Genomic DNA, 26,609 nt, shown 5'->3' on the forward strand with positions numbered 1-26,609 from the left:
TTTTCATGATCAATAGGACTCCAGCCTCGGTTACATCTCTGAACGCGAAGGGCTTTGGGGTCAGAGTACTCGACTGGCACTGGGGGCACAGTGGCTTTGGGTAGGGCTCTGAATTGAGCGTTGATTTTATTCTGGAGAGTGTTTATTTTGTTTAGCATGGCCTGTTGAATATTGTTGCACCACCCTTCATCTTTCACTATTTGTTGTGTTTTGGATGGGGTGTGATAATGTTAATGTTAAAGGAGATTTGTACAGCGCACTATCCCCACCGGAGTGGTCCCCTGGCGCTCTGGCGGCTCAGAAAGAGGAGGGGAGGTTGAGTTAGTGGGAGGAAGCAGGAAAAGTGCAAGAGAGCAGTGATGTGCTGTTGGCGGCCTCAGCCCGGTGGGTCCGTTGGCTGGGCCTGAGGTGTTTGCGGCCGGTAGTCATCGTGTACTGTTGTGCAAAACTGTGTTTTATTTTTTGTTTTGTAGTTGCAATGTAGTGAAGTTTGTGTGGTTTGTTGTGCTGTAGGTTTTGGTTGTGTTTGGTTTGGAGTTTGAGAGGTGTATGCAGAAAGGGAAATTGTTAGTGGGGTTGGTTAGTTTGTGTCTCTATCCTGAATTGAGGCGCTCGGCTTGCGTAGTCTCCCTTGATGCGGCTCTGTCCTGATCTGGTTCCGACTGGTAGACAGGGTTCCTTACTCCTCTGGCCCCCACCTCTAACATGTTCTGGTTTGTAGACTGTTATTTTCTTTTGTAGGAATTCTGCTCCTTGTCCACTGATTGCCCTGTGCGTAATGCACATTGTTTTGAAGGTGATGCATTGTTTTACTGGGAGACAGTGTAGTGTTTTTAGGGCTGGAGTGATGTGGTCTCTTCTGGATAGTTTGAGGAGTAGTCTTGCTGCTGCATTTTGGATCCGTTGCAGTTTCTTTAGGAGGTATTCTGGTATTCCGAGGTAGAGGCTGTTTGCATTGTCGATTTTTGACATGATTAGGGCGACGATAGTGAGTGTTTTGTGCGTGAAGGAGATTAAAGGTAGAATTCTTCTTGCTATGTGGAGGAGAAAAAAGCATTTCTTCACACTTTCATTTATTTGTGGTTCCAGGGTTAGGGTGTTGTCCCTTAGGACTCCCAGATTTTTTACTACCTTTGATGGTGTTGGTGTGTTTCCCATTTCCGTAGGCCATGGGATGGTGGTTTCGTTCTCTTGGTCTTTGGATACGATCATGATTTCTGTCTTTCCTGGGTTGATTTTCAGGCTGTTAGCATCCATCCAGTTGAAGACTTCTTTTAGACAGTCGATTAGGGTTGAGTGGTCAGCATCAGTGTTTTTGATTTTGTAGATGATCTGAGTGTCTGCGTAGTTGTAACATGTAATGTTGTATTTTTTGAAGATTCTGATGACCGGAGTCTGATAGATCTTGAAATACAGTGGAGATAGTGAGGATCCTTGTGGCACTCCACAGTCGTTAACTCGTGGAGTGGATTTGAAAGGTTTGATCCATACGGTTTCTGTCCTGTCTGCTAGGAATGATTTGGTCTAGAGTAGTGCTGTATCTGTTATGCCTATGTCTTCTAGTCTTCTAGTCTTTTGGTCAGGGTGTCGTGTCTAACTGTGTCAAAGGCTGCGGAGAGGTGGAGCAGAATAAGGGCTGAGGTAGTGTTCGAGTCTGTGTTAGTTTTGAGGTTGTCCCAGATGGATAGTAGTGCTGTTTCCGTTCCTCTCGCTGGTCTGAAACCGATTTGAGCTTGGTCCAGGAGGTGGTGTTTTTCTACGTGTTCTTGGGTTAGTTTATATACGTAGGTTTCTAGAAGTTTTGCTAGGTAGGGGATGTTAGAGATCGGTCTGTAGTTGGAAAGGTCATCTACATCACCACTTGTGTTTTTCAAGAGTGGCTTGATGTATGCTGATTTGAAGATCTTCGGTACAGTTACTGTTGATAGTGATAGATTTAGAAGGTTTCTGTAGTGTTCTCCTGGCGATCCTTGCGCGAGGATCGATTTGTAGATGTCTGGTGGACATGGGTCCATGGGTGATCCCGCTTTCTTGCTTCATTTTATCAGCATTGCGAATGCCTCCGCTGATATTTCAGGAAAGCGGAGTTTGTGCTGTGGTTCCGTGTTAGGTTCGTTGGGTTGTATGTTGTGGTTGGTTGGTCGCTTTTGTACGGTTTGACGGATGTCGTTCACTACAAAAAAAAAAAAAAATAAATAAAATGGTCTGCCAGGTCGTTGCATAGTTTTTCTGAGGGGCTTGGGGTGTTATCGCAGCCTGGTGGGTTTCTCATTTCTTCAGTGATGCTAAACATTTCTTTTTGAGTGTTGGTGGCATTATTGATTCTGTCATCGTAATGTCTTCTCTTTGCCTTTTGAATTTTCTTTTTGTATGTGCGGATTTGTTTCTGGTAGTGTTTTTTTTTTTTTTTTTTTTTCCTGGGTTGTATTCTTTCCTCCATTCCAATTCTGTCTTTTTGTTTTCCTTTTTCATGTCGCTTAATAGTGGGGTGAACCATTTTGCCGTTGCTCTTTTTTTTGATGGGGTGAACTGTTTTTCCTGGGCGATCTTGTCTATTGTATCCGCAATCCATTTGTGCAGAATCTCTGCTTTCCCGTCTAGGTCCGCTAGTTCCAGTTCTGTAGTTGAGGGTTTCGTTAATTCTAGTTCGAATAGATTGCTATCTTTGACGTGTTTCCAGTTTCTTTTTGTGGTGTGTTGAATGTAGGCTTGGGTGGGCAGAGTGATCACGAATGGGATGATGAGATGGTCGCTCCACAATATTTGTATCGGAGGTGCCGTGGTGATGAGTTTTTCTTTGGCGAAAATTGCGTCTAGGGTGTGTCCTGCCGAGTGCGTTGTTCCATTGACTAGTTGTCGTTTCATGGTGCTGAGTTGTTCAATTAGTGAGTTTTGGGAGTTGGCGTGGCTGTCTTCATACCAGATGTTGAAGTCCCCCAGGATGATTAGGTGTTCGTTGGTGACGGCTTCTATGAAGTTATCGACGAATGTTGCATCACATGTTGGCGGTCTGTATACCAGGATGAATGTGATGTTGGTTTTCGGGCTCACTGTTAGGTGTATGACCATGGTTTTGCAGTTGAGAATGTTGAGTGGTTCGTCAGTTTTTATTTTCAGGTGTTCTTTGAATGCTAAAGCGATGCCTCCTCCTTTTTTGTTTTTTTCTGTTTATTTGTAGGCATTTGAAGTCGGTCGGAAGGCAGCTTTGGAGTGTGATTTTGTAGTTGTTATCCAGCCATGTTCCTGTGATGAACAGGATGTCACTTCTGTTGTCGTCGAGTAGGTCGAAGATCTCTGAGTGTTTTGACATGGATCTTGCGTTTATTAGATTGCAGTGAAGTTTGGAAGTGTTGTTTGGTTTGGGCTTTGTCGCGGTGGTCTTCTGCTTGGTGTTGAGGTTTCCTTCCTGGTCGGTTACTTGTTGGGCTGTGGGATTCGGGGTGTCAGCGTCTACGAAGAGTTCTTCTAGGTTTTGTCTTGGGTTCTTTGTGTCTTCATCGGGTTCGTCTTCCGGGAGTTGTGGTTGTTGATTGGAAGTTCCTTTTACTTTGGTGATGTAGGGGGTTATTGCGTCGGTCGTCTGTGTTGGTCATCCTTCTTCTCCTTGCTTGTGTTAGGTTGTTTGATGTTGCTGCTTCTAGAGTTGGATTGGGTTACCGTGGTGGCCAGTTGTCTGCGAGGTATGGAGTTAGGTAGAGGGATTTTTCTCTTCTGAGTTGCTTCGGTTTTTGTTCTTGTCTGTGGGGGTCCAGTCTATGGTGGTGGTTCTAAAATGCTGTTCTGGAGTGTTTGTTCTTTCATCTTTGTCTTTTCCTTGGGATGGGTTGTTTGCGTGGCATTGTGAGATTGAGAGTTGTTTAGTGACGTCTAGTTGGTCATGCTTTGGTCTGGTTGTCTTGTGGTCTTGTGGTGTAGTGGCGGGTGAGGGGGTGTCCGCTACTAGTTTGGGTTCTGTCTGTAGGTGGTATTCCGGCTGGAGTAGGGGACTCGTTCAGTCGCTGTCCTAGGTGGGGAAAGGGGGGTGGTAAGGGTTATTAAGTTGGCTGTTACCGGTGGCTCTCTTTACTGTCCGTCTCTCTGAGCACGATACATTGTGGTGAGCAGGCTGTGTGGGTTGGGTAGGGTGTCTGCTGGCTGGAGGGTGGCTTAGAAGGGCGCAGCTTGGACTTTCGCCTTGTGGTGCGAGAGGTCCTAGTCAAAGAGGCCCCCCGCAGTTTGCGGGTGATCTAGATTTGAGATACCTGTATAGTGGGAGAGAGGCCTATCAGTGTAGGTTGGGACTGAGATAATGCAATCAGTGCCGTTTGGAGAACAGACAATGCAATCTATGCAGTTTGGAGATGAGACAATGCAATTAGGGCACAGAGGCCCTGCTAAGTTTGAGAAACGTGTATAGTGGGAGAGAGGCCTATCAATGCAGTATGGGATCCCAGAATGCAATCTAGGCAGGTTCGAGATGAGACAATGCAATCTTGCGAAGAACTCTTTGGACTCAGATTTGGCGTTGGATATTCAGAGGTTTAATGAGTATTTATGCACTGGGTAAACTGGCTTTATGATTTTTCTTGAGCTTTTGGGAGCTGATATCCTGGTCGGCTGTTGTAGGCTTGGTCAGCTTGGGTGTAGGAGTGTGTGTGGAGGGGTATGACCCTTAAGATACTTTGTGAATGGAGGAGAAATGTGACCAGAGCGATTTCATAGTCGTAGGTTTCTCGTGGAGAGGGGCATAGGGTATGTGGGAGTTGACGTGTGCTCCAAGGTAGTTTGCACCTTGTGGGGAGGGGCGGTGGAGATGAGTGAGGTATTATGTGCACGCATAGGTGCTCTGGCGGGTGGCACTGCATTGAGGGGGGGCGAGAAGGAAGTACCTGGGTGGAACCTCTTTCGAGCTGGGCAGCTTAGAGGCCATTCTGGGAGGCCAACTTGAGGCACGGCAAGCAGATGTCAGGGTCACAACCTCAGTGCACTTAGTTAGAACAAAAGTTCTTTTGTAATATTAGAACACCTTGTGTGCCTGTTAGACTAACAGATGCGGGCTTGGTGTTTTCAGGCAAAGCGGCCACTAACTAATTTGCAGACTAAACAGTACATAGGTAAACTGAGCATACTTGTGATTTATAGTAACAATCTATGTAGGGATAGTACAGGCTTGGTGAGGCTTTATACAGCAAGGCGAGGGATTTCAATTCCCCAAAACTGTAGTAACGGTATTTGTGTGTGTGTAATGGAGGAAAAGTTCCCCTGGGACCACCGCTGGACCTGGGGACGGTCGACCCACATGGGAGACAGCACCCAAGGCCGGGGACATCACCCCTGACCATCCTGCACTTCTGGCTGGCCTGTGTGAGAAACCTTAAGGGGTGTCAACCGCTGGTACCTGGCGATCTGTCATCCAGGTGGCCAGGACACGGCCATCACTATTGGATCGAGTTCCTGGGGGAGGATCACCTGGGCGTGGGGTCTTTGGGGAGTGGAAGTGCAACATCAAGGGTTGGGACGCTACGCAGTATCGCCTTCCCTGTAATACCTTTTCCCCATCCTACCCTGTAGAATATTTAGAAGCTCTGCCCCACCCGCTTCCCTGCACAAACACTTTGTTACACTGTAACAGACAATGGACTGACACCAGAGCCATTTACCTGACATGTCCCAACACATGGGTCCGGCAATTGACAATAATCATACACACCCGACAGCCCTTTACATTCCCCATAGGGATAAAAGCAGAGCAAGCAAGCACACTTTGAGCAAGGCCGAACATACGAGGAGACAGCTACGCAGAACCGGCAATACAAGGGAAGAAGAAAAGCGGTGAGACCAGGAAGGACAATGAAGGGGGAATTGCCCTTGCCCTTTTCAACTCAGACCCGTGAAGCTTCCAGAAAGGAAAACATAAGAACGGGAGTTACAGCTGTTGTGCGAAGCAAAGGAGGTCAATGGTACACGGGGGCTCCCGCTTTCTTAAAGCAGGCGGAGAGGCAAGCTGGTTTACTATCCTTGACTCCAGAGAACAAAGAAGCCAACGGGTTCAGCACAGCAGGTGAGTCTGAGGAAGCTGATATCAAACCGAACTGTGTTAAACCCAAGGTTGTGAGTAGCAACATTTTGAACGCAAGAAGAAAGAACTTGTGTTTGTTTGAATTTTAAAGAAGGCCCAGTTGAGATCCAGGTGCAGAGGGGTCCGGCGCAACGTGGGCACTAGTTTGAAAGGCTCTAATCGGGACCAGTTTTGTTAAACTACATGCAACCAGAAGGCCTTAGGAAAGGGTGCTTTGCGGCGCCAGAGTGGTCCAATGAAGGTTACACTATCTCCCTTAAGTGTGACCCGTTGCCATAGGAAACTTAGGGGAAGGGAACCCCGCTTTCCACTCCGATTGTGAACTGTGATACTACCTGACAGAGGGATGACAAAATAAAGTTAGGAGAAGGAAAACCCTGCTTTCTCATGAAACTGAGCAATATATGAACTGTATGAGACATGCATGAACTGTGTTGAAGAAAGGCCGTAGTGAACCCAATGGAGGGAGGCCCATTTTTTAAAGTGGCATCCGAGCCAGGCAGAGGGAGATTCAGGGTCAAGTGACTTGTTTGTTTTTTTGGAATCGGCAAACCGAAGGCAAAAGACTTTTGCAGGAAAGAGACTTGGCCTCTGAAGGCATTTTGATATTTTTTAACCTAGAACTGTGAACATTGTACTGACTAGGCCAAGGTGTGTGCTGTGCTCGAGAGTCCAGCCTTGTCCCATGTTTCAAACGTGGAGAAGGGAGACTAAGGCTGGGTCTCCCTTCTCCGCGTTTGAAGCATGGGACAAGGCTGGACTGGGACAAGGATGGTAAGCATCCTGCCTTATCATTTTGTGAACACTTCTTTCGAAGGGATTGTGTCCTCCGACGTATTCCTTATCTTTGATAATACGTTTCCAGCTTGCTGGCCTTGGAAATTTTTTCTGTAGAGGGCGCTGCGCGTCGACGTCCGCTGAGTCATGTCCCTCGACGGCCACCATATCGGCACCGACGTCATCCTGCCCATAAATAGCCATGCGCTGCGTCCGTTGCTCAGTTCCATTTTTCCGCGCTTTGTGGGGCCTCGGAACGTCGTTGCTCAGTTCAGTCAGGATTTCTAACTATATCTACTCGAATATACCTTACCGTTCTCGATGGCTTCTTCATCGGAACCGACGATGCCGGGATCCGGCTTCAAGAAATGTCGAGACTGCAGTAAAACAATGTCGATAACGGATCCACACAGGATCTGCTTGTGGTGCTTGGGATCCGAGCACCATTGTTCGCAGTGTGAGGACTGCATGTCCATGACGGCGAAAGCCTTGAAGGAGCGCAAGGGGAAGCTCGAGAGAGGTAAGTCAGTCAAAACCTCCTCGAGAGTTTCTTCGGCTGAGTCGAGGCATTAGTCTCCTCGCCGTCAAACATTCCAATTCTAGATCTCAAAGTAGCTCCCACCATTCGTCGAGATCAAGACACTCAAAAAAGACGTCGAAGGTCCCTTTCCTCATCGTCTTCTGTGTCCCCAGAAAGGGTCTCCTGTCCCACTAAACACAGTTCTCAATCTGAGTGGGAGGAATTCAGAAAGAAAATGTTAAGCGTCTTCGAGAACGCGGCCTCGACCCCCTCGAAGACAGCTGAGGGTGATACCCCGGGTGAAAAACCCAAAAAATCAAAACGCCGCGAGTCGCAGCACCCGGAGAAATATTCCACCCGAGAGCGCCATGAGCCATCGGGTAAGAAGGCACCATCTTCGACGCCGTCGTCGAAGATTCCTTCGACGCACGGATCAGCGCCATCGGCGCCGTTGTCGAAGGGTTCCTCGACGCCATCGTCGACTCCATCGTCGACGCCAATGAAAGAGAAGACCAAGGCCACTCCACAGCCAACGGTGATTCCTAGGGCCTCTGGTACGACGTTGAGACCGTCGTCGATGCCCTTGAGTAGGATCCCGATCCTCTCGAGTTCTTCAAGACCCCTTCCAGTTTTTTCGGCGCCTTCGAAGCCTGTTACATCGGCGTCGACGACATTGATGTTTTCTCGCCCAATAACGACGAGTTTGGCTCCTTCTGCCTAAGAGATGGGTTTTACACCATTTCAGAGGTCAGAGTACCCTGGACTATCTTCAATTTATGAAGAGGGGGAAGATTCTGACCAGGAAACACTCGGGTTACAGAGGACCACACTGCCTATTTCAGAGGATTTCACCTCTGAGGAAAGAAGGCTGAAGGACCTACAGGAGTCACTACATGAGCAAGTGGGCTGGACACTTCCCCAGAAGTGGAATTTGTTAAGCCAGACCCAGGGGAACATGCCGAAATACCCTATAGAACCCTGAGGGCAATTATTGAATTTATGGGTTGGTCTGCGCCTTCACCTGTTTTTCAACAGGATGACCTAACAGACATATTAGACAAAGGCCCACAGGAGGACCTGGTGGTCCCCTTCCATGCAGCCTTACAAAGGAAAATTGCATCTAATTGGGAAACTCCTGAAGTTATCCCTGCTGTCAATAAAAGATTGTCAGCCAAGTATAGGGTAGCGGCTGCTGACCCTGAATACTTATCAAAACACCCGACCCCAGAGAGCCTGGTGGTTCAAGCGGCAACTTCATCTAGCAGTACGACTGCTTACCCTACTGTCCCACAGGATAGAGATGACAATAGGTACGATTCTATGGCAAAGAAAGTCTTCTCTGCCTGTAGTGTGGCGTTGAAGTCCATCAACGCCACCTGTACGCTCACCAGGTTCAGTCACACACCATGGGATTGTGCTTAATCAGCGGCTGACTGCATACCCGAAGGAGAGAAAAAGGAAGCCTTCCTTAACATTATTAAAGATGGCAAAGATGCCATGTGCGAATCACTTCAAACTGGCATCGATTCCGCTGACAGTATCAGCAGGGCCATGGCGGCAAGTACAACAATCCGCAGGCATGCGTGGTTGCGAAAGTCGGGCTTTGCTCCAGATGTACAGGCCAGACTTTTGAATATGCCCTTTGACGGCTCTTCATTATTCGGGAAAAAGGCTGATGAGTCTGGAAAAGTTAGACTTCTAAAGCAGCAGCAAAATCTTTAGGAGCTGCTATCCGCCAAACTCCTTTTCGCCCCTCAGGAACCTATGGGAGATGAAAGTCCTTTCGCTATTGTTCCGCATTCGGGAAAGGCAGAGGACAGCCGGCTCAAAGAGGCCAAAGGAGATTCACCCGAGGTGGACGGGTCAAAAGTACTAAGACCGCAGCAGCAGGTGCCTCTTTACCCTCGGCATCTGCATCAGCCGCCCCCAAACCACTCTGAGGCCTTCCCACACAATACACCTGTAGGGGGCAGGTTAACTCACCATCTGACGGAATGGCAGGCTACACCGTCAGATGCTTGGGCATTGGAGACAGTTGGGTTACTGCCTACCCTTTCTACACATTCCTCAGAGTCATACACCGGGGAACAGCTCTCTAAAAGTTCCAGATCCGGTCCTCTTGCAGGAAATTATAGACCTGCTAGAGAAAGGTGCCATAGAACCGGTACCTGTAGCGGACAGGAACAAGGGCTGGTACTCCCCCGGCCCCCTGCCCCTCCCACCCCCTTCAAAACCCCCCCATCCCTACTTTCTCATACCAAAGAAGGACGGAGGACTGAGACCCATCCTGGACTTACGAGAATTGAACAAGTTCCTCAGGAAGGACAAGTTCAAGATGGTAACACTCTCTCAGATCCTTCAGGCCCTCCAGCTCCAGGACTGGCTGGTATCTCTGGACCTTCAGGATGCTTATTTCCATGTGCTAATCCATCTCAAACACAGGAAATACCTGAGGTTCGCAATTGGCAACTCATCAATTTTGAGTTCTGCCATTTGGGCTGACCTCCGCCCCGAGGGTCTTCACCAAGCTGATGTCGGTAGTGGCGGCGAGTCTAAGGAGGGAAGGGATCCACGTCTACCCCTACCTGGACGATTGACTGATCAGGGCTGTATCTTCGGAACAGGTCCAGGCCCAGCTAGATTATGTCTGCCACTTCCTTCACAGACTGGGCTTCTCCCTCAATTTAAAGAAGTCACAGTTGATACCATCACAGAGACTCCAGTTCATTGGAGCGGTCCTGGACACTTCCCTGGGAAAAGCCTCGCCACCAGAGGTGAGGGCTCACGATATTCTACAGATGGTCACCAAGTTTCAAAATGCCCAACGTCTCCCAGCCTTCGACTTTTTGAGGTTGCTAGGCCTCATGGCATCCTGCATCTTCCTTGTGCCAGAGGCTCGCCTGAGAATGAGATCTCTTCAGTGGGCACTGAGAAGTCAGTGGTCGCAATTCTCAGGGAGAATGACAGATCTCCTCAGGATTCCGGACAAGGTAGCCCGCGACCTTCAATGGTGGGCCTATCCAGAGAACATCTTGAAAGGAGAACTGTTTTGGCAACCATGGCCGGAGATAACAGTAGTCACAGACGCCTCACTCACGGGGTGGGGAGCCCATGCCAACGACTTGACCATCAGCGGTCGTTGGTCTCCATCGGAGTCCAGACTACACATCAACCTATTAGAGCTGAGAGCGATCAGACTAGCGCTGAAAGCTTTCCTGCCATCAGTGCAGGGGAGAAATGTCCTGATAATGACGGACAACACGGTGGCCATGCACTACCTCAACAAAAGAGGAGGCGTAGGATCACTGCCACTGTGCAGAGAGGAGATGCAGCTCTGGTTTTGGGCAATCCAAGAAGGAATCTCTCGATCGGCAGTCCACCTAGCCGGAGAGAAGAACTTGACATCGGACGCTCTGAGCAGGCAGAGCAGTCTCCCACGAGTGGGAGCTAGCTCAGGAAGTCCTTCAAGAGATCTTCGCCCTTTGGGGAACCCCTCAGGTGGATCTGTTCGCCACAAGCTCCAACAGGAAGTGCGATCTGTTCTGTTCAAGGGAATTTCCCCCCGAGAGGAGCTCTAGGAGATGCGTTCGTAGTGGACTGGGAGTTTCCACTCCTTTATGCGTTCCCACCAGTCCCTGTTATTCCTCAAATGATCAGGAGGTTGAGAAGATTCCGGAAAACCATGATCTGAATTGCCCCTGATTGGGCCATGAGAACGTGGTACCCGGACCTTCTAGATATGTCCATCTGTCCTCCAATCCGTCTTCCACTCAGAGAATCTTCTCTCGCAGAAGGGAGGTCAGGTTCTCCATCCACACTCCAGAACCCTCAACCTTCACGCTTGGCTTCTGAAAGTGTGAGGTACAAGGATTGGGATCTCCCTGATGACGTCATGGAGGTGTTGCTTTGGGCCAGAAGACCGGCAACAAAGTCTTTATACCGCTGCCGTTGGAACAAATTTTGCCGCTGGTGTAGGGAAGAGAATATCGACCCTTTTTCATGTGGTACACCAACGGTGTTATCGTTTCTACTCTACTTGGCAAACTCAGGCCTTCAAGTTGGCACTGTAAAAGGCTATCTCGCAGCGCTTTCTATCTTCAAGCGCACTGCGGAGGATCCATCGTATTTCCTCTAGTGGTACAGTTTCTCAAGGGACTAACTAAGGTTTACCCTCCAAAACCATTCCAGGTTCCCTTATGGGACTTAAATTTAGTCTTAAACTTCCTAATGGGCACTCCATTCGAACCACTTGACTCTTGCGCGCTGAGATTTCTCACGCTTAAAACTGTCCTATTGGTAGCACTAACATCTGCTAGGAGGGTGAGCGAGCTACAAGCTCTCTCCAGTAAACCCCCACATACAATCTTCCACAAGGACAAAGTTGTCCTACAGGTGAAGCCTAATTTCCTCCCAAAGGTGGTTTCTGAATTTCATATTACTCATAAAATTACCTTTTCGTTCTACCCTCCTCCCCATCCGGGGAAAGAGGAGGAAAGGCTACATAGGCTGGACCCAAGGCGAGCTCTCAGCTTTTACATCAGCAGAATGGCTAGGATCAAGCAAGCAGACCAACTGTTTGTAGGATACTCAGGTCACAAGTTGGGACTACCCATAACAAAACAAACCATCTCCAGGTGGATTATTTTGGCCATCCTGGAATGTGACAGACTGGCAGGGAAAGAGCCATCCCAAAATCTCAGGGCTCATTCAACCAGGGGTATCGCAGCCTCTTCGGCTCTCCAAAGAGGGGTACCGGTCTGAGACATATGTGCGGCTGCCACATGGTCGTCCGCACATACATTCACAAAATTTTACAATCTGGATTCCTCCACTGCTCAAGAGACCAGATTTGTCAAAGGCTGTATTACATTCGGTCCATCCCTAAAGGGATACATAACATTCTCACTCCCACCTCCAATTACATGCCACTGCTATGGGAGTCTATCAAAGATAAGGAATACATCGGAGGATACAATCCCTTCGAAGAACAAGTTATTTCTTACCTGGTAACGTTCTTTCAACGGGATGTTCCTCCGACATATTCCTTATTGCCCCGCCCTACCATCCCCGCAGTGATACTTCCCTTGTGGTTGCAGCTTACGCTCCTTCAAGGTCAATAACCAATTCAGGCATGACTTTTCTTATGCTACAAAACGGAACTGAGCAACAGACGAAGCGCGTGGCTATTTATGGGCATGATGACGTCGGCGCCGATACGGTGGCCGTTGAGGGAGATCGACTAGGCGGACGTCGACGTGCAGCGCCCTCTACAGAAAAAATTTCCGAGGCCAGCAAGCTGGAAACGTATTATCAAAGATAAGGAATATGTCGGAGGAACATCCCGTCGAAAGAACGTTACCAGGTAAGAAGTAACTTCTTCTTTTTTGTTGAACATTATCCCACACTCTTTTTGTAACTTGGTATTAAGAATTGGCAATATATATATAATGTAGTATTGTATATATATTTTTTTTTAAATTAAAAAAAATATTTTTATTATAGGCCCTTTTTTATTTGACAAGACTTCACTAGGACTGCCTTATTATTATTTGATGGTCGTAGGTTACTCCCATCTTAGATTTAAGTTTAGATTAGGCGTTCATATTACCCATTATAAAGTTCAATAAACACCCTTGAACTGTTATCCCTTGTGTCCGTCTTTACTGTTGCCACCATCCTTATACCTGTGTTACAGGTTTTCCCCCGAGGGAGGGATGGGGACCGTGCCGGGGCTCTCGGGGGACCACCTCTAAACTTGGCGACGATTGACCAACACAGGAGACGGGTGCCCAAGGCCGTAGACATCACCCCAGGGGATGCTAGGGATCTGGCCATGCCACGTTACAGCTTTTCTCTCCAGGGAGGGATTGGAACCCTGCCACAGCTCCCTGGGACAACCACTGGACGTGGGGATAGTCGACCCACATGGGAAACTGGCACCCAAGGCCAGGTACATCACCCTGAACGTCCTGGATCTCTGGCTGGCCTACGTTACAGCTTTTCCCTCTGAGGGATGGGGACCCTGCTGGGGTTCACTGGGACCGCCGCTTAACTTGTGTACAGTTGACCAACTTGGGAGACGGGTGCCCAAGGCCGGAGACCTCACCCTTGACCATCCTGTAGCGCTGGCTGGCCTGCCTTACAGCTTCTCCCCACCAGGGAGCCCTGGCAGTGTGCCAATCCCACCCCAGAGAGAAGCTTTAACGCGACATGGCCAGAGCTCCAGGACGGCCGGGGGTGATGTCCTGGGCCTTGGGCAAGTGTCTCCTTTGTTGGTTGACTGTACCCAAGTTTAGCAAGTCTCAGGGAGCCCCCTGTAGGGTCCCAATCCTTCCCCAGAGAAAAGAGCTGTAACGCAGCCCAGCCATATGTCTACGAAGGCCAAAGGTGGTGCCCCGGTCTTGGGTGTCTGCCTGGGACGTGTGGACCGCCCCTCGGCCTAAGTCGCTCATGGGGCTACCTGGCTGGGTCCCCTCCCAGGAGGGAAAAGCTCTAATGTGGTTTGGTCAGAGAACCAGGATGGCTGCAGTGCTGTGACGGGTCACGGGCCAAACGGCCCCCACCCCCAAAATCCTTTCCCTGGTGGCCTAGTGCTCCTTTCCGCTTCCCAGGGGTGGAAAAATGGGGCCAGCCCCTCAATGTTACCCTCCCGCCCCCAGGGAAGCAGAAAGGATGTGCCCTTCTGTAGGGGGGGGGATTCCAGAGAGGGCTGGCCCCCAGGGACTGGACCAGTCCCCTGATGCCCCAAGTGTACCACTAACTATGTAGTGGAATGTTGTTTGGTCTTCTTTGGGGGCAAATGGGTGCAAAACGAGCATACTATCACTTGTCAGTAAAACGCCCCATCTGACAAAATTACAAACGCCCGTATACAGCTCATTGCTCCCAGCAGATGGAAGACTAGGGTCAAGCAAGCCCTGAGTTTACAAGAGGATAACAATTCTGTTATTTCTCCGTCCTGCAGGTTGAAATTCATATTGTTAAATACGAGGTCACTGCTTAAACACTCGACTGAAGTGTCCACACTCATTGAAGAACATAATTTGGATATTTATGCACTCGCAGATAAATGTAGTCATGAGGTTGCTGGCCCCACGCTGGCTTTAGCAGTTCCAAAGTGGTACTGTATGATAAGGCATGATAGAAAGAAGGGAGGGCAGGGCCTTGGGGGCGGCGGAGTGGCTCTTATTAATAAATCAGAATTAAAAACCTGGGAAAATGAGATTTATGGTGATTCTATTCCAGGAGTGGCTTTTGTTCTGGTTAAAGTGGGCATTGGCGCTGAAACCACACTTAACATCCTACTGCTCTACAGAGGCCTGACACAAGCGCACAGTTTCAATTGAGTAATTGTCTTCTGTCCTTCCTTAAACCCAGCACCAAACTACTTTTGTTGGGTGATTGCAATCTTTGGTTGGGCAGTGACATGGATACTAATGCAGGGGTTAAACTAATAAAGTGAGCAAAACACAGCGAGTCTAATGTAGAGAGCCCACGCATATCAAGGGACATAATCTAGACTGGGTCTCTAACCACAATCTTAACCTGTCAGATAGTGAGGTTTTACCCTGCCCATGATCCGATCACTTTTGCATATATTTTCAGACCCATATGAATTATTTCACCAAAAGATTGAAGGAGCCTAGAGTTTCTCAAACCATTAGAAGCCACACAAATTTGACCTTGGAGAACCTGAGTTCATGGGCCATGACCTTGAATGCTGAAATTGGTAAAACAGGAAGTCTGGAGGGAATTACTAAAACCTTTGTAAACTCGCTAAATATAGCAACGGAAAGGCTAGCCCCCGCTAAGGTTAAATTTCAATCTAAACGAATACCTAATGCATGGTTTAATGATAACCTCGCAGAGCTGAAGACCAGTAAAATTAAACCATTTTATGCATGGCGACAATGTCGAGACTCATCCAGCCTTGAAGCATACAAAAAAGCTGTTGGTATTTTTAAATCGGCTATGATGTCAGCTAAAAAGGAGTCCTTGACTATCAGAATTGGAATGCTAAGTCAGATACCAAGGAACTCTTTAAGATAATAAGAGCAAGAGCATATACAGGGTCCTGCCCAAGACCTGATTTTGAAAATCCATCTTTAGTGCTCAAATATCCAGGAGGCCATGTTCAGCAAACTTGAGAAAAAAAACTCTATTGAAGAGAAAAAATTATCTCTTCGTAAAAAGGATCTAGCAGTCAATGTCCTTTTGTGACCGATTAAGGACAGGGAGCTGAAGACAATACATTTTTCACCCATATCAGAAGCTGAACTTGCCAAAATTATTGCCCAATAAAAAATCACGATTTGCAAGGGTGACCCCTGTTCTTCAATTATGATCAAGGAGTGTTCACCCATTTTAATCCCTGTGCTCACGAAATTTGTGAATGCCTCTTTTGGCCAGCATAAAACATAAAAAATGCTTGGATTACTCCTTTACGATAAAAATCCAACCTTTGCCCCCTTACATTTTCTAACTACAGACCGATAAATACCATGTTTCTCGTGAAAATTCTGGATAGAGTAGCACCCAACCAGATTTCGCTCTTCCTAAACAACAATCAGATTTTGCATACATTTCAATCTGGATTTCGCCGACATCATGGGACAGAAACGGCCCTCTTAGCATCAGAATCCCATTTATATCAAGGCATGGATGAAGGTCAAACTGCCTTACTGATGATCTTGTCCGTCTCTTTTGACCTGGTGGATCTTGTCCACTAGGATGAGGGAAATTGCTAATTTCTCATCTCAAGCCGTCCAATGGATTTCTTCCTTAAGTGGTAGGCAGGTTAGGGTTGCGAGTGACCTGGCAGAGGCAAAACCAGTTCCTTTGTTATTTGGGGTTCCACAAGGAGCCTGCGTATCCCCATGCTTTTATAATATTTTCATGATTCCGTTTTTTTTTCAATGTTAGAGCAAGAAGGCATTGTTTTCGCCAACTACTCAGATGACACGCAGTGTATCATTCCAATTTCTGGAGTACATTGCCAGGATTAATTATTCATTCATCAAATATATCAGAAGATACAAAAGTGATGGTGTCTAATGGCTTGGCACTTAATAGTGCCAAAACAGAACTCCTGATTGTTGGCTCTGACACTAAATTGGAGAAGTTGGGTCCCATGTACAATAAAATTTGGATAGATAAATGTGTCATTGAGGTAAAGAGCAAGGTGAAGACGCTAGGCATCATATTAGATAAGAACCTCAATTTGAAGGCTCAGGTGAGCAGTCTGGTTTCTTAGTCTTCTATGAAATTGTTGCGCCATCTTTGGCCTCTGATCTCCGAGAAAAACACACTCTGGCGAGAGCCATTAATGGCTCCAAATCGGATTACTGTGGCAGCCTCCTGGTGGGTATCACAACAGATTTACACCGCCTTCAGGTTGTACAGAATGGGGCAGTGAGGGTCATTAAAGGACTTCACTGCAGCGACCAACCATGTGTCTGAGGTGAGCCAGAGCCTGCATTGGCTCCCTGTACAGGCAAGGGTCCGCTTTAGGCTGCTGCTCATAACACACAAATGTATGAGTGGTCAGATGCCATACTATTTAATGGAAGCCATCGTGAAGAAACCCAGCATTCATCGTCCTAGACCGAACAATACAAACACGCCGCATTGTAAGACTAACAAAGCACGTAATGGAGCCTTCAGCATGGCTGACCCTCTCGCATGGAATGCCTTGGCTCTCGCTCATAAAAATACTGTTTCAACAGAAGACTTTAAGAAGAAACTAACAACCTTTCTTTTTTCTTGAACTTTGCTAATTAACTGTTTGCCTTTACACCCACCAACTTGCTTCAGTAATTACGTTTTATGTCATGTCTGTTTAATGTCTGCGCCCTTAAGCCCTCGGGTACCGGAAGCGCTATATAATTTGAATAAAAACAGCAAACATCTTCCCCCAAAGAAGGCAAAACATTGTGCCCCCTTTGTGGCTTTATTTGGGGGTGGGGGATATTTTGACCTGGGAGGCCCACCCCAAAACCCATTCCCTGGTGGTCCCGACCCTCAATTCTGCCTCCCATGTAAGCAGAAACAATCGGCCCCTCCATGGTGGGTGACGGGGCGCTGCTGAGTGGGGCTGGCTCACAGGCATGGGTCCAGACCACTGAAATTTATAAAAAAAAAAAAAAAAAAATTTGTTGCCGTCCTGGAGGCAAATGGGTGCAAAACAGCACCCATCTTCCCGCAAAGAAGGGAAAACATTGTGCTCCCTTTTTATTTATTATTTTGGTGGGGGCCCGTTTGGCTGGGGGTGAGGAGGGGGTCGATCCTCGAACAGTAATCTGCTTGTGGGAGGGATCCATGCAAATCGGGCAAATAAATGCCCAAGCAGCACGCGAACATGTGGCTGCTATATTTACATGCAGGTATCTCGTCCCCCACACTTAAGGGGTTAATTAAGCTAGTGGTGGATAGAAATGCATTTTTATTTAACTTAACATGGTCCTTCAGCACCTCTAGCATTACATTGAATCAATCTCCATGCCTTCATGTTAGGAGTAGTCAATACAGAATGCAACACCTATTTGTATTAAAGCAGCAGTATTTTTCCAGATAGTGGAAATGTATGCGCCACATTAGAAGAAAGCCTGGCAGCTTTTTCAGTATTGGTTTGCTTTAGGGAAATTTTCTTTGGTTCAATTTCTTTCCACAGGTAAATAGGCTGTTTTATCCAGCGCCAAATCGCCACCTTGGAGACACTTGGATTGCCGGAACGGCATACTATACCCCGGCAGAGGTTCAACCTTTGTCAGTTGGAGGAATGAAAATGAACGGGAGGATGGTAAAGTGGGAAATAAATGATACATCCCAAGGGAGGGATGCAGCTGGGGCTGCGGGCAGAAAGATTTGTAATGGCATGGGTTCCTGCCGGGTTGACCATAGTTATGAAGGTTTGAAATAATTACATTATCAGAAGCTAATCCCAGTTCTTGTGTGTTGGACATCACCCAGTATACAGGAGTTGCCACTGGGGACCAGGAGCGAGTAAACTGCACATTGCAAGTCTGAGATGCACATTTGAACTTTTTGCCCATTTTGTATGATTAATTCTATTTTAAATATCATAATTCCTTGTTACACATGCATGTTTGTGAGGCACTATTTGACTTGGCGGTGTTTATTTGAAGCTAACTAAGCTCTCCTAGGGTAAAAGCAGGAGCTAAATACAGGTCCCAGCTATTTTGAACCTTGGTTAAGCAAAAGAGGAGGATAAAGAAGTGTTCATAATTGGCTGTTTCGAAGACAGTTTTTTTTTGTACGTACTTCAAAGAAATACTCTTCTCAGTTACGATGTCTTATTACAGTGTTGAAAAGTAGTAATGTGTATTTTTGTTTTTATTTATTTTTTAGGTTGGGACAACAGTTTTGAAGCCAGGTTTGGAACTGATAGCATTGATAAAGGAAACTTGGATTTTCGTAAGGTGAGTAGTGTTTTATGGGTCCGACATTCTTTGGGTTACAATTTGAATAGTTTGGTTTTCATGAGTAAACGTTGAATCTATTTTATTCTTGCGTCCCATTCCCTTATCCCCCATACGTTTTCTTATGTAGCACCAAATAACGTTTAGACACCTTTGGTTTACACAAAGCCGGGCACTTGCATGGCACTGGCTTGCAGTGCCGTTGGACTTCTTTCTCCATGCAGTCAGGTCTGAATGTGAGCCATGGCGGGACATTTGTTTACCGCCTTTTTTTTCCCCTTGTCTTTAATTGTTTTGACTTCATATTTCCATGCAACTGTAAAACTCATGGTGGCAACAGTAAAGACAGACACAAGTGATCACAGTTCAAGGGTATTTATTGAACTTTATAATGGGTGACATAAATGCCTAATCTAAACCTAAATCTTAGATGAAAGCAAGCTGTGACCATCAAATAATAAGACCGTCCTATTGGCGGCTTGTCAAATAAAAAGAGCCTGCCCTAAAAAAAAGAATATTGCCAATCCTTACTACTAATTTAGACAAAGAGTGGGATAATCTTCAGCAGAAAAAGGTGTTCACGAAATAAGTTGGGATTGTAAGGCTGGTTCTCCCTTCCCCACGTTTGAGGCACGGGACAAGTCGGGACTCTTGAGCACAGCACACTACGATATCAAAACCCCTGCAGGGGTTAAGTCTTGTTTCTGCAAAAATCTTTTGCCTTAGGTTTAATGAGTCAAAGTAACGAACAAAGGTTCTCTCTGTGATCTTGTACTTTGGGTAATTGTTCTTTGCCCTATTATTACAATGACGAACAAATAAGTTCCTTGGGCGATTGCTCTTCGCCGCTGGGATCTCCCGCCGTCTGGCTCGGATCCTTCTTGTAGAAACGGTTTATGTATTCCTAATACAGTTCATGTATAGCTCAATTTGATCAGAAAGCAGGGGTTCTTTCTATATAGCTTTCTTTCGGCATCCCTCTGTCTGTTTCAAACTTTCACAGTTCACAATCGTAGTGGAAAGCTGGGTTCCCTTCCCCTAGCTTTCCTCTGGCAACGGGTCAGACTTTAGATTGTATAAGGGATTTGGTGTAACCCTCATAATATCCCTCTGACGCTTCACGCCACCCTTTCCTTGGGCCTTCTGGTTGCTGTAGTTTAACAAAACGGGTCCTGGTCAGAACCTTTAGAATGGGCAGCCACGTGGCGCCGGACCCCTCTGCACCTGGACCTCAACTGGGCTTTCTTTAAAGTTAAACATACACAAGTTATCTTGCATTCAAAATGTTGCTACTCGCAAACTTGGGTTGAACACAGTTTGGTTTGATATCAGCTTCCTCCGACTCACCGGCTGTGCTTAACCCGTTGGCTTCTTTGATCTCTGGAGTCGAGGATAGAACCAGGGTAGGAAGCTTGCCTCTCTGCCTGCGTTATCAAAGCGGGAGGCCCACGTGTACCATTGACATATGTTGCTCCGCACACCAGCTGTAAGTCACGGTCTTACGTTTTCCCTTCTGGAAGCTTGGTCGGTCTGAGTTGAAAAGGGCAAGGGCAATTCCTCCTTCGACCTTCCTGGTCTCACCGCTTTTCTTCCTTTCTACTGCCGGTTTATGTAGTTGTCTCCTCATGCGTTCGGCCTTGATTGAAGTGTGCTTTCATGTTCCTCCTTTTAACGATGTGTGGAAGGTAAAAGGCTGTCAGGTGTGTGTGTGTGTGTGTGATTGTCAATTGTCTGACTCCTTGGGTCGGGACATGGTATGGTATTGATTTATATAGCGCCTATACACAAGCAAGTGTTTCAAAGCGCTGGAGCCGGGAGGGAGCATGGGCGAAAGAACAAACAGTTGCTCAGAGCCTTTGAAATTCTGAGACGATAATAGTCTGCACAGGCAGAGTAAGTGTGTAAAATTTACATTTAACAGAATGGTAGACGGCAAATGGGCCTGACAGCTATTCTGCGGTTTTAGACAGTGCAATTAAGGGGTTGAGGACAAGGGAGAGCAGACATGCGATCTTCATCCGGTACGTACGGATCGAGCAAGTGCACGGAAGGTGACGGGGAGGGGGGGGGGGAGAGGATCAAGTGCACCCGGTCGGTTGAGACTGGGTTAAGTGCAGAGAGAGCCACTCTCTTGGGTTAGTTTCTCAAGTGCATGGAGTGGGTTAGGGTGTAGGGCACTGAGGCAAGTGCGAGGGAGGACTGGCGGGGGTAACTGGGGACCAGTGAGACTCTGAGGTACACCCAGCAGCCAGTCAGCATGTGGTACGGAGGAGGAGGGAGGGAGAGAGGGAAAATGCAGAGAACTATGCTAGCGTAGAGGGGGAGAGAGAAGGAAGAGGAGAAGAGGAAAGTCTTGAGTTGCCGAATTTAAGGCGATCTGGCTCAAGACGCAGGGTGGCAGGGAGGCTATTGCAGAGGAAGGCGCCTGCTGAGGATAAGGATCTCCCTCCAAATCTGTTTGGAGAATTGGCTTACTCGCAGAAGGTTGGAGGTAGATGAGCGGAGGGCTCATGAGAGAAAGTATTTAGGTAGACAGCGTTGCAGGTAGGTAGATCCCAGGCCCCAGAAAGCCTTGTGAACAATGCAAAGGGTCTTGAAGTTGATCCTTGCTGCCAGAGTGAGCCATATCGGGTAAATGGTTCTGGTGTTAGTCCGTTGTCTGTTACCATGTAAGAAAGTGGTGGGTGGTAGGCCTTCCAGATATCCTACGGGGTAGGGCTTGTGAAACAAATGGGAATGACCAGGATTATCAACTTTAAATGAGCACGGGGGATTGTGGGAACGGTAATGTTTGGTTAAAGCAGACAGAATTCGGGAAATAATCAGGGGCGCTGTGAGAAGAATGTCTGGGAGTGTTAGAGTATGATATGATATGATGGGTTATTTATAACGCGCTTAATACCCAGAGGTTTCTAAGCGCGGATCCGGGGATCGAACCTGTTGCTGTGTGTCGTCTTGTTTCCAAGTCAAACACGTAGCCGCTGAGCTATCCTCCCAGGGCAGTGATTCTGGGAGATGTAGTTTCCCACTCTCGTAGGGTTTGGATATTTAATAGGTTTACCAGATGTGGAGGGGTTGCTAGATTTAGGGAAGGGAGATTCATTGGGTGGATGGGAGGTTTTTATTTATTTTTACATTTGTATAGCGCACAGACAGCCCTTGGGAATCGAGGCGCTGTTACTTGAGGAACTTAGTTAAAAGGAAAATGGTAGTGCAGGTTAGTCATAGGTTGAGCTAGAGTTGCCGATAAAAACATCAGACTTGGTCCCCCTCGTTGTCGTACCGCGTCTCACCTGGGGTGTTTTCCCGAGCCTCACCGCGGTTTCCCGTACCCAGGTGATCCTTCCCCACTGGTTCCCCCCAGGAACTGGATCGAACAGTGATGGCCATGTCCTGGCCACCTGGATAAGGGATTCCTGGGTCCCTCAGGAGAGCACCCTCAGGTTTCTTGCACAACCCAGGCCCTTTGATGTATTGAATCCCTCCATCAATGCCAGGGCATGCATGCTTTATGGCCACAGTTTCATGGGCATAGACCACCCCTCCCCCCACCCCTCTCTGACTTGTTCTTGGCTCCAGACCATTGTTGGACCCATGTCTGTTCTAAAAAGATATGTCTGGGCACTTTGTTGGCGACTTCTGATGTAGCATGTCTAGCTCTGTTCCATTTCTGAGAGTTCATTGGTAGAAGAAATCTGGGTCTGGAAAGATGAGTGGGTTGTTTATTAATTTTATTTTTAGGACACTCCTGAATGGCAACCATTTTCTTCTTTGGGATTTTGGTGGCTCTCGGACTACTGTGGGAATCCCCGAGGGTCCCCATCCTGGGAAATATGGGGGAGCAATTCTCTGGCGTTCTATGCATTAGAGGGATAAGGGGTGGGGATTAATTCTGTGACTGGCTACACTAAGGCACCCCATTTAGGGGCTCAATTCATTGATTCGGACGATGCTCCCCAAAAAGGGGCTAAATCTGTTGACTGCTGCACTGAGTTTGCTATACTCCCGAGGAGGACGGCCTACTGTAATTACTAACCCTGCTGAGCCTCCCTGTTCGGTGGCTTAAGTTGGGCAGATCTTCTGTGGTACCACAGAAGAACAGATCTGCGTGATTTTTCCGTCGTGGAAAAGTCTGCAACAGAATAGTTTGCATGAGAAATGTACGCACCACAAAAGGTTTGTACATTTTCCCATTCGGACATGCATTAAAAACCCCTACAAACCCATACCCCCACGCACACCCTGCTTACCTTTCAAGACGCGCTGTGTTCCTGCGGCAGTTTCCCGTTCACTTCCGTGATTGGGAACCGGCGCAGCAGGGTCTTTTTTTTTTTTCTTTTTTTTTCGGGCATCTGCAGGGGTTTCCTCCCACTCACTATACTGTGTAGTGTAGTGGGGAGTAGCGGGGGACACCCCTGCAGTCCCTGTTTTTTTTTTTTTGTTCCCTACCTAAAATGCATGCCACCGAAGGTTCAAACCTTTGGTTTTTGAACCTTAGATGGCATGCCTTTCTGACCTTTTTGTATAGGTCGGAACATTTTGGTGTTGTCATTTTGGCCTATACCCATAAGAACAGTCTTACTTGTAACAACCAGTGTTGTCACTTCAAGGCTGCTAAATCTGCTCAAATCTGATGTAGGTGACATTTTCCGGCAGAAAATGCTTGATGGCCTGCTAACCGGGGCAATGGTCGACCAAATGACCACTCTTTGATTCTGGCAGACCTTTAACTTTCCAGCCTAGTGCATAATTAGGGAAGGGGTCCCTTTGCCCCAAGGGTGGACGGCTACAAACAGACTATCCTTATCCCGCTACGGTATCCTTGCCATCCACCTCCTCTTTGCTTCACTGCGTAGCCCCTATATCAGGGTGGGTCCTTGTGCCACAGTGTCTGAAAGCTCATGGGCCGGTCCGCTACTCAGCCTTTGCTTGTCTTTTGCGGATGGTGGTTTTCTTTTCTCCCATGTTGGCCTGATAATGCACTCTGAATCGATTGGGGGGCCTATTTTAAGGACCTTTTAGTTTTGCCAACCCAAGAGGGAGATTCAACCTTGGCAGGGAGGATGAAGCGGAGGGCGAAATACCCTTGTTGGCCAGAAAGGAGGTGGGGTGGGGGATTTCTTTTGAAATATGTTTTGTCTGAAGCATATAAGGTTTAGGGTAAGCCTCATTCAATCCTTCCGACCAGTAAAAAGTATCTAAGGGATTGGCAAGTACATTTGTATTGTGTGCCCTACCTCGTTCCTTCAGCCACCCCCACAGTATTGGCATTTACTACTCTTTATTCTGAACCTTCTGGATGCTTGGTGTTTCTTATGAAAGTATAAAGCATTGGTCATGGGAAGGAATGTCTATGCTGATGCTGCTTCTCACTTGATAGAAGCAAACGGTTCTACGTTATTTTGCCGCTGGATTTTTCGTGGCGGGACTGTTCATCGCTGGTTTTTTTAATCGAAAAAACTTTTTTTTTTTGCGGGGGGGGGTTTACCCCCAAAACCCCCTTTTTAAACAAAAATGATTCCCTTTCACCCACAAATATTTGTTTAATTTTTAAACACCCCGCCCCAAAAGATGAGTTTTTTTCGATAAAAAGTCCCGCAACGAAAAATCCCGCGGAAAAAGAACTGTATACCAAGCAAACAATGATGCTCTACAGGCAGCCACAAATCATATGCTCAGGAAAGAGCTCTGGGATTTTGTTTTGGCTTATACAAAAATGATAGCCCAGGATATGCTGCAATCTACTGCGCTTCACATTAATACTGCAGCTAGTACCATGGCTTTGGGGCTAGGTGCTTGCAGACCAGCATGATTGTATGCTACCAAATCTACTAAGGAAATCCAGGATACAGTCTGAAACCTGTGCTAAACCGTTTGCAACAAAAGTTTATATCGTCCCGACAAAGTCCTGATCTGCTCTCGTGAAGCATCGGTCTAAACAGGACAAGATTTTGCTCCTGGCCATTTGGGGGTTTTCATGGACAACAAGAAAAGATGACCAGGCAGGACCCCACGCCAGCCTCGTAAGAAACGGCAACGAACAGTAACCTGGGGCGAGTGCAATCGGTCCAGCCCTCCTTCGCTTTAGGAACTCTCCCCTTTTTTGACATGGGACCTGGTACGCAAATCACTTTGACTTATTGACCCACTCAGTCGGGTGGATACTGGGGGAGTTCCGGCTGCTTCAATGGAGGCCTGGAGGACCTTAACCGTAATTTCGGAGCTTTGTGTTAATACAGTGCCAAGTCAAGGCTGCTGGCTTCCGATCCCCTCTCCCTTTTGATTTGCCCGACCTTCGGTCAGCTTGGTCTTTCTCTCTTTAGGGGGCAATTGAGCAACATTTGCAGAACCTGTTCCTTTTTAAGACGTGGGTTCAGGCTAATACCAAACCAAGCCGACTTGCGCACCATTCTTGAGCTTTCAAGGTCTGTTCCTCCCCCAAGAAAAATTCAAGTTCACTTCCGCTCAGATCATGTTAGGGGGACTGTAGTTCTACAGTAGATCCGATACATATCCTCACACCCACTTGCCCCAGCATTGTCAGTTTCTCTGCTTCTTGTGGGGAACTGCCATTTGCAATACAATGTTCTTACTTTTCATTTGAGCCCTGCACCACAAGTCTTGTTTTTTTCTTTTTTTTTTTACAAAATGATGGCAGTAGCTAGGCATCTGCCGCAGCAATGTGTGTGGTGGATTGGAAGGAGTCCGACACTCGAAGGGCATTCTACTTGTTTTTAATTAAATTATACAGATAAGGTCTCACTTTCCCTATTGTTAAAGGGTTCGCCCTCCCTATCTAAAAGAACTAAGGGTGATAGACGTCAGGAACTCAAACAAAAATGTCCTCAGTCCACCCTATCACTGAGATAAACAACTTGAACTCATCCAAGAGAAGATCCTTGTTCTCTTGGTTTGGTGATTTCTTCAGTAGTTTCTGGATGAAATGTCGGTTTCACCCGTTTCCTCTCTTTATAATCTTACTCAGTAAAACCTGGCTATCTCCGCCATGAGCTCTTTTAATTCTTGAGTTGTGTACTTTAAGGATATGTTATGGCCAAAGAGTAGTTACATACCTTTGCACTTTCTTCCCTCTTGTTTTATAGTCTCTCAATTCACCCTTAATTAGATTAAGTGGGACTTGATCCCCTTGTAAAACGTCTCTATCCTGGCAACTTTCTTTAGTGCTTTCTCTTCTAATATAGTACTCTTTGCTAATGAGACAGTTTCTCTTCCTCTCGGGGCATTTGTCTCCAGTCTCGGGGCATTTGTCTCCAGTCTCGGGGCATTTGTCTCCAGTCTCTCTGTATTACCCTTTTGGGTTTATTTGTTATTCGTTCTACGAGCTTTCCACATTGCCAGTTAAACTTGCCTCTTCTTTGGGACTATGAGTTTCTCTTCATGCATGTTATTCCCCCTCACAAGATTGCAGGTTTGCATTGATAACTCAAGAATTGCATACCTCTTTGACTGGGACAAGTTGTACTCTTCATGTGTTCCTTCCCCGGTTGCCTCCTGTGTTCCCCGGTAGCTTCAAGTGAGTATGGGAACGTTGCAGGGCTTGCCATTCGCTCAGGTATTCTCAGCACTAGGTTTCTACTCGCTCGGCTTGTCGGTGTCCCAATATCTGCTTCCCCTTGGGTTGCTGCTGCCTTTGGTCATGGACGACAGGTAGCTCTGTTCACTCACAGCCTCGTTGGCCTTGGTGTAGTTGCATGGGCGCTTTTCCCACTGCGATTTGTGTTTGATCACGCCACCACCCCTTCCTGGTCATACCTGTCTGCTTCCCTGGTGCCTTGTTTGCTTGCTTCCTGGTACC

General features: G+C 47.3%; 1 protein-coding gene across 3 annotated transcripts in view; it reads left to right on the forward strand.

The window, feature by feature from the left end:
• BCL9 (BCL9 transcription coactivator) overlaps positions 1–26,609 on the forward strand; it is a 1,044,334-nt gene that overhangs the window by 257,268 nt on the left and 760,457 nt on the right. For all 3 annotated transcript variants that reach the window (XM_069635994.1, XM_069635993.1, XM_069635995.1), the window contains exon 2: positions 18,723–18,793. The gene's annotated coding sequence lies outside the window, so the exon portion shown is untranslated. The remainder of the gene's footprint in view (positions 1–18,722; positions 18,794–26,609) is intronic.

This window comes from Ambystoma mexicanum, chromosome 7p (assembly GCF_040938575.1).
Source record: "Ambystoma mexicanum isolate Mex_15411 chromosome 7p, UKY_AmexF1_1, whole genome shotgun sequence".
Lineage (NCBI taxonomy): Eukaryota > Metazoa > Chordata > Amphibia > Caudata > Ambystomatidae > Ambystoma > Ambystoma mexicanum.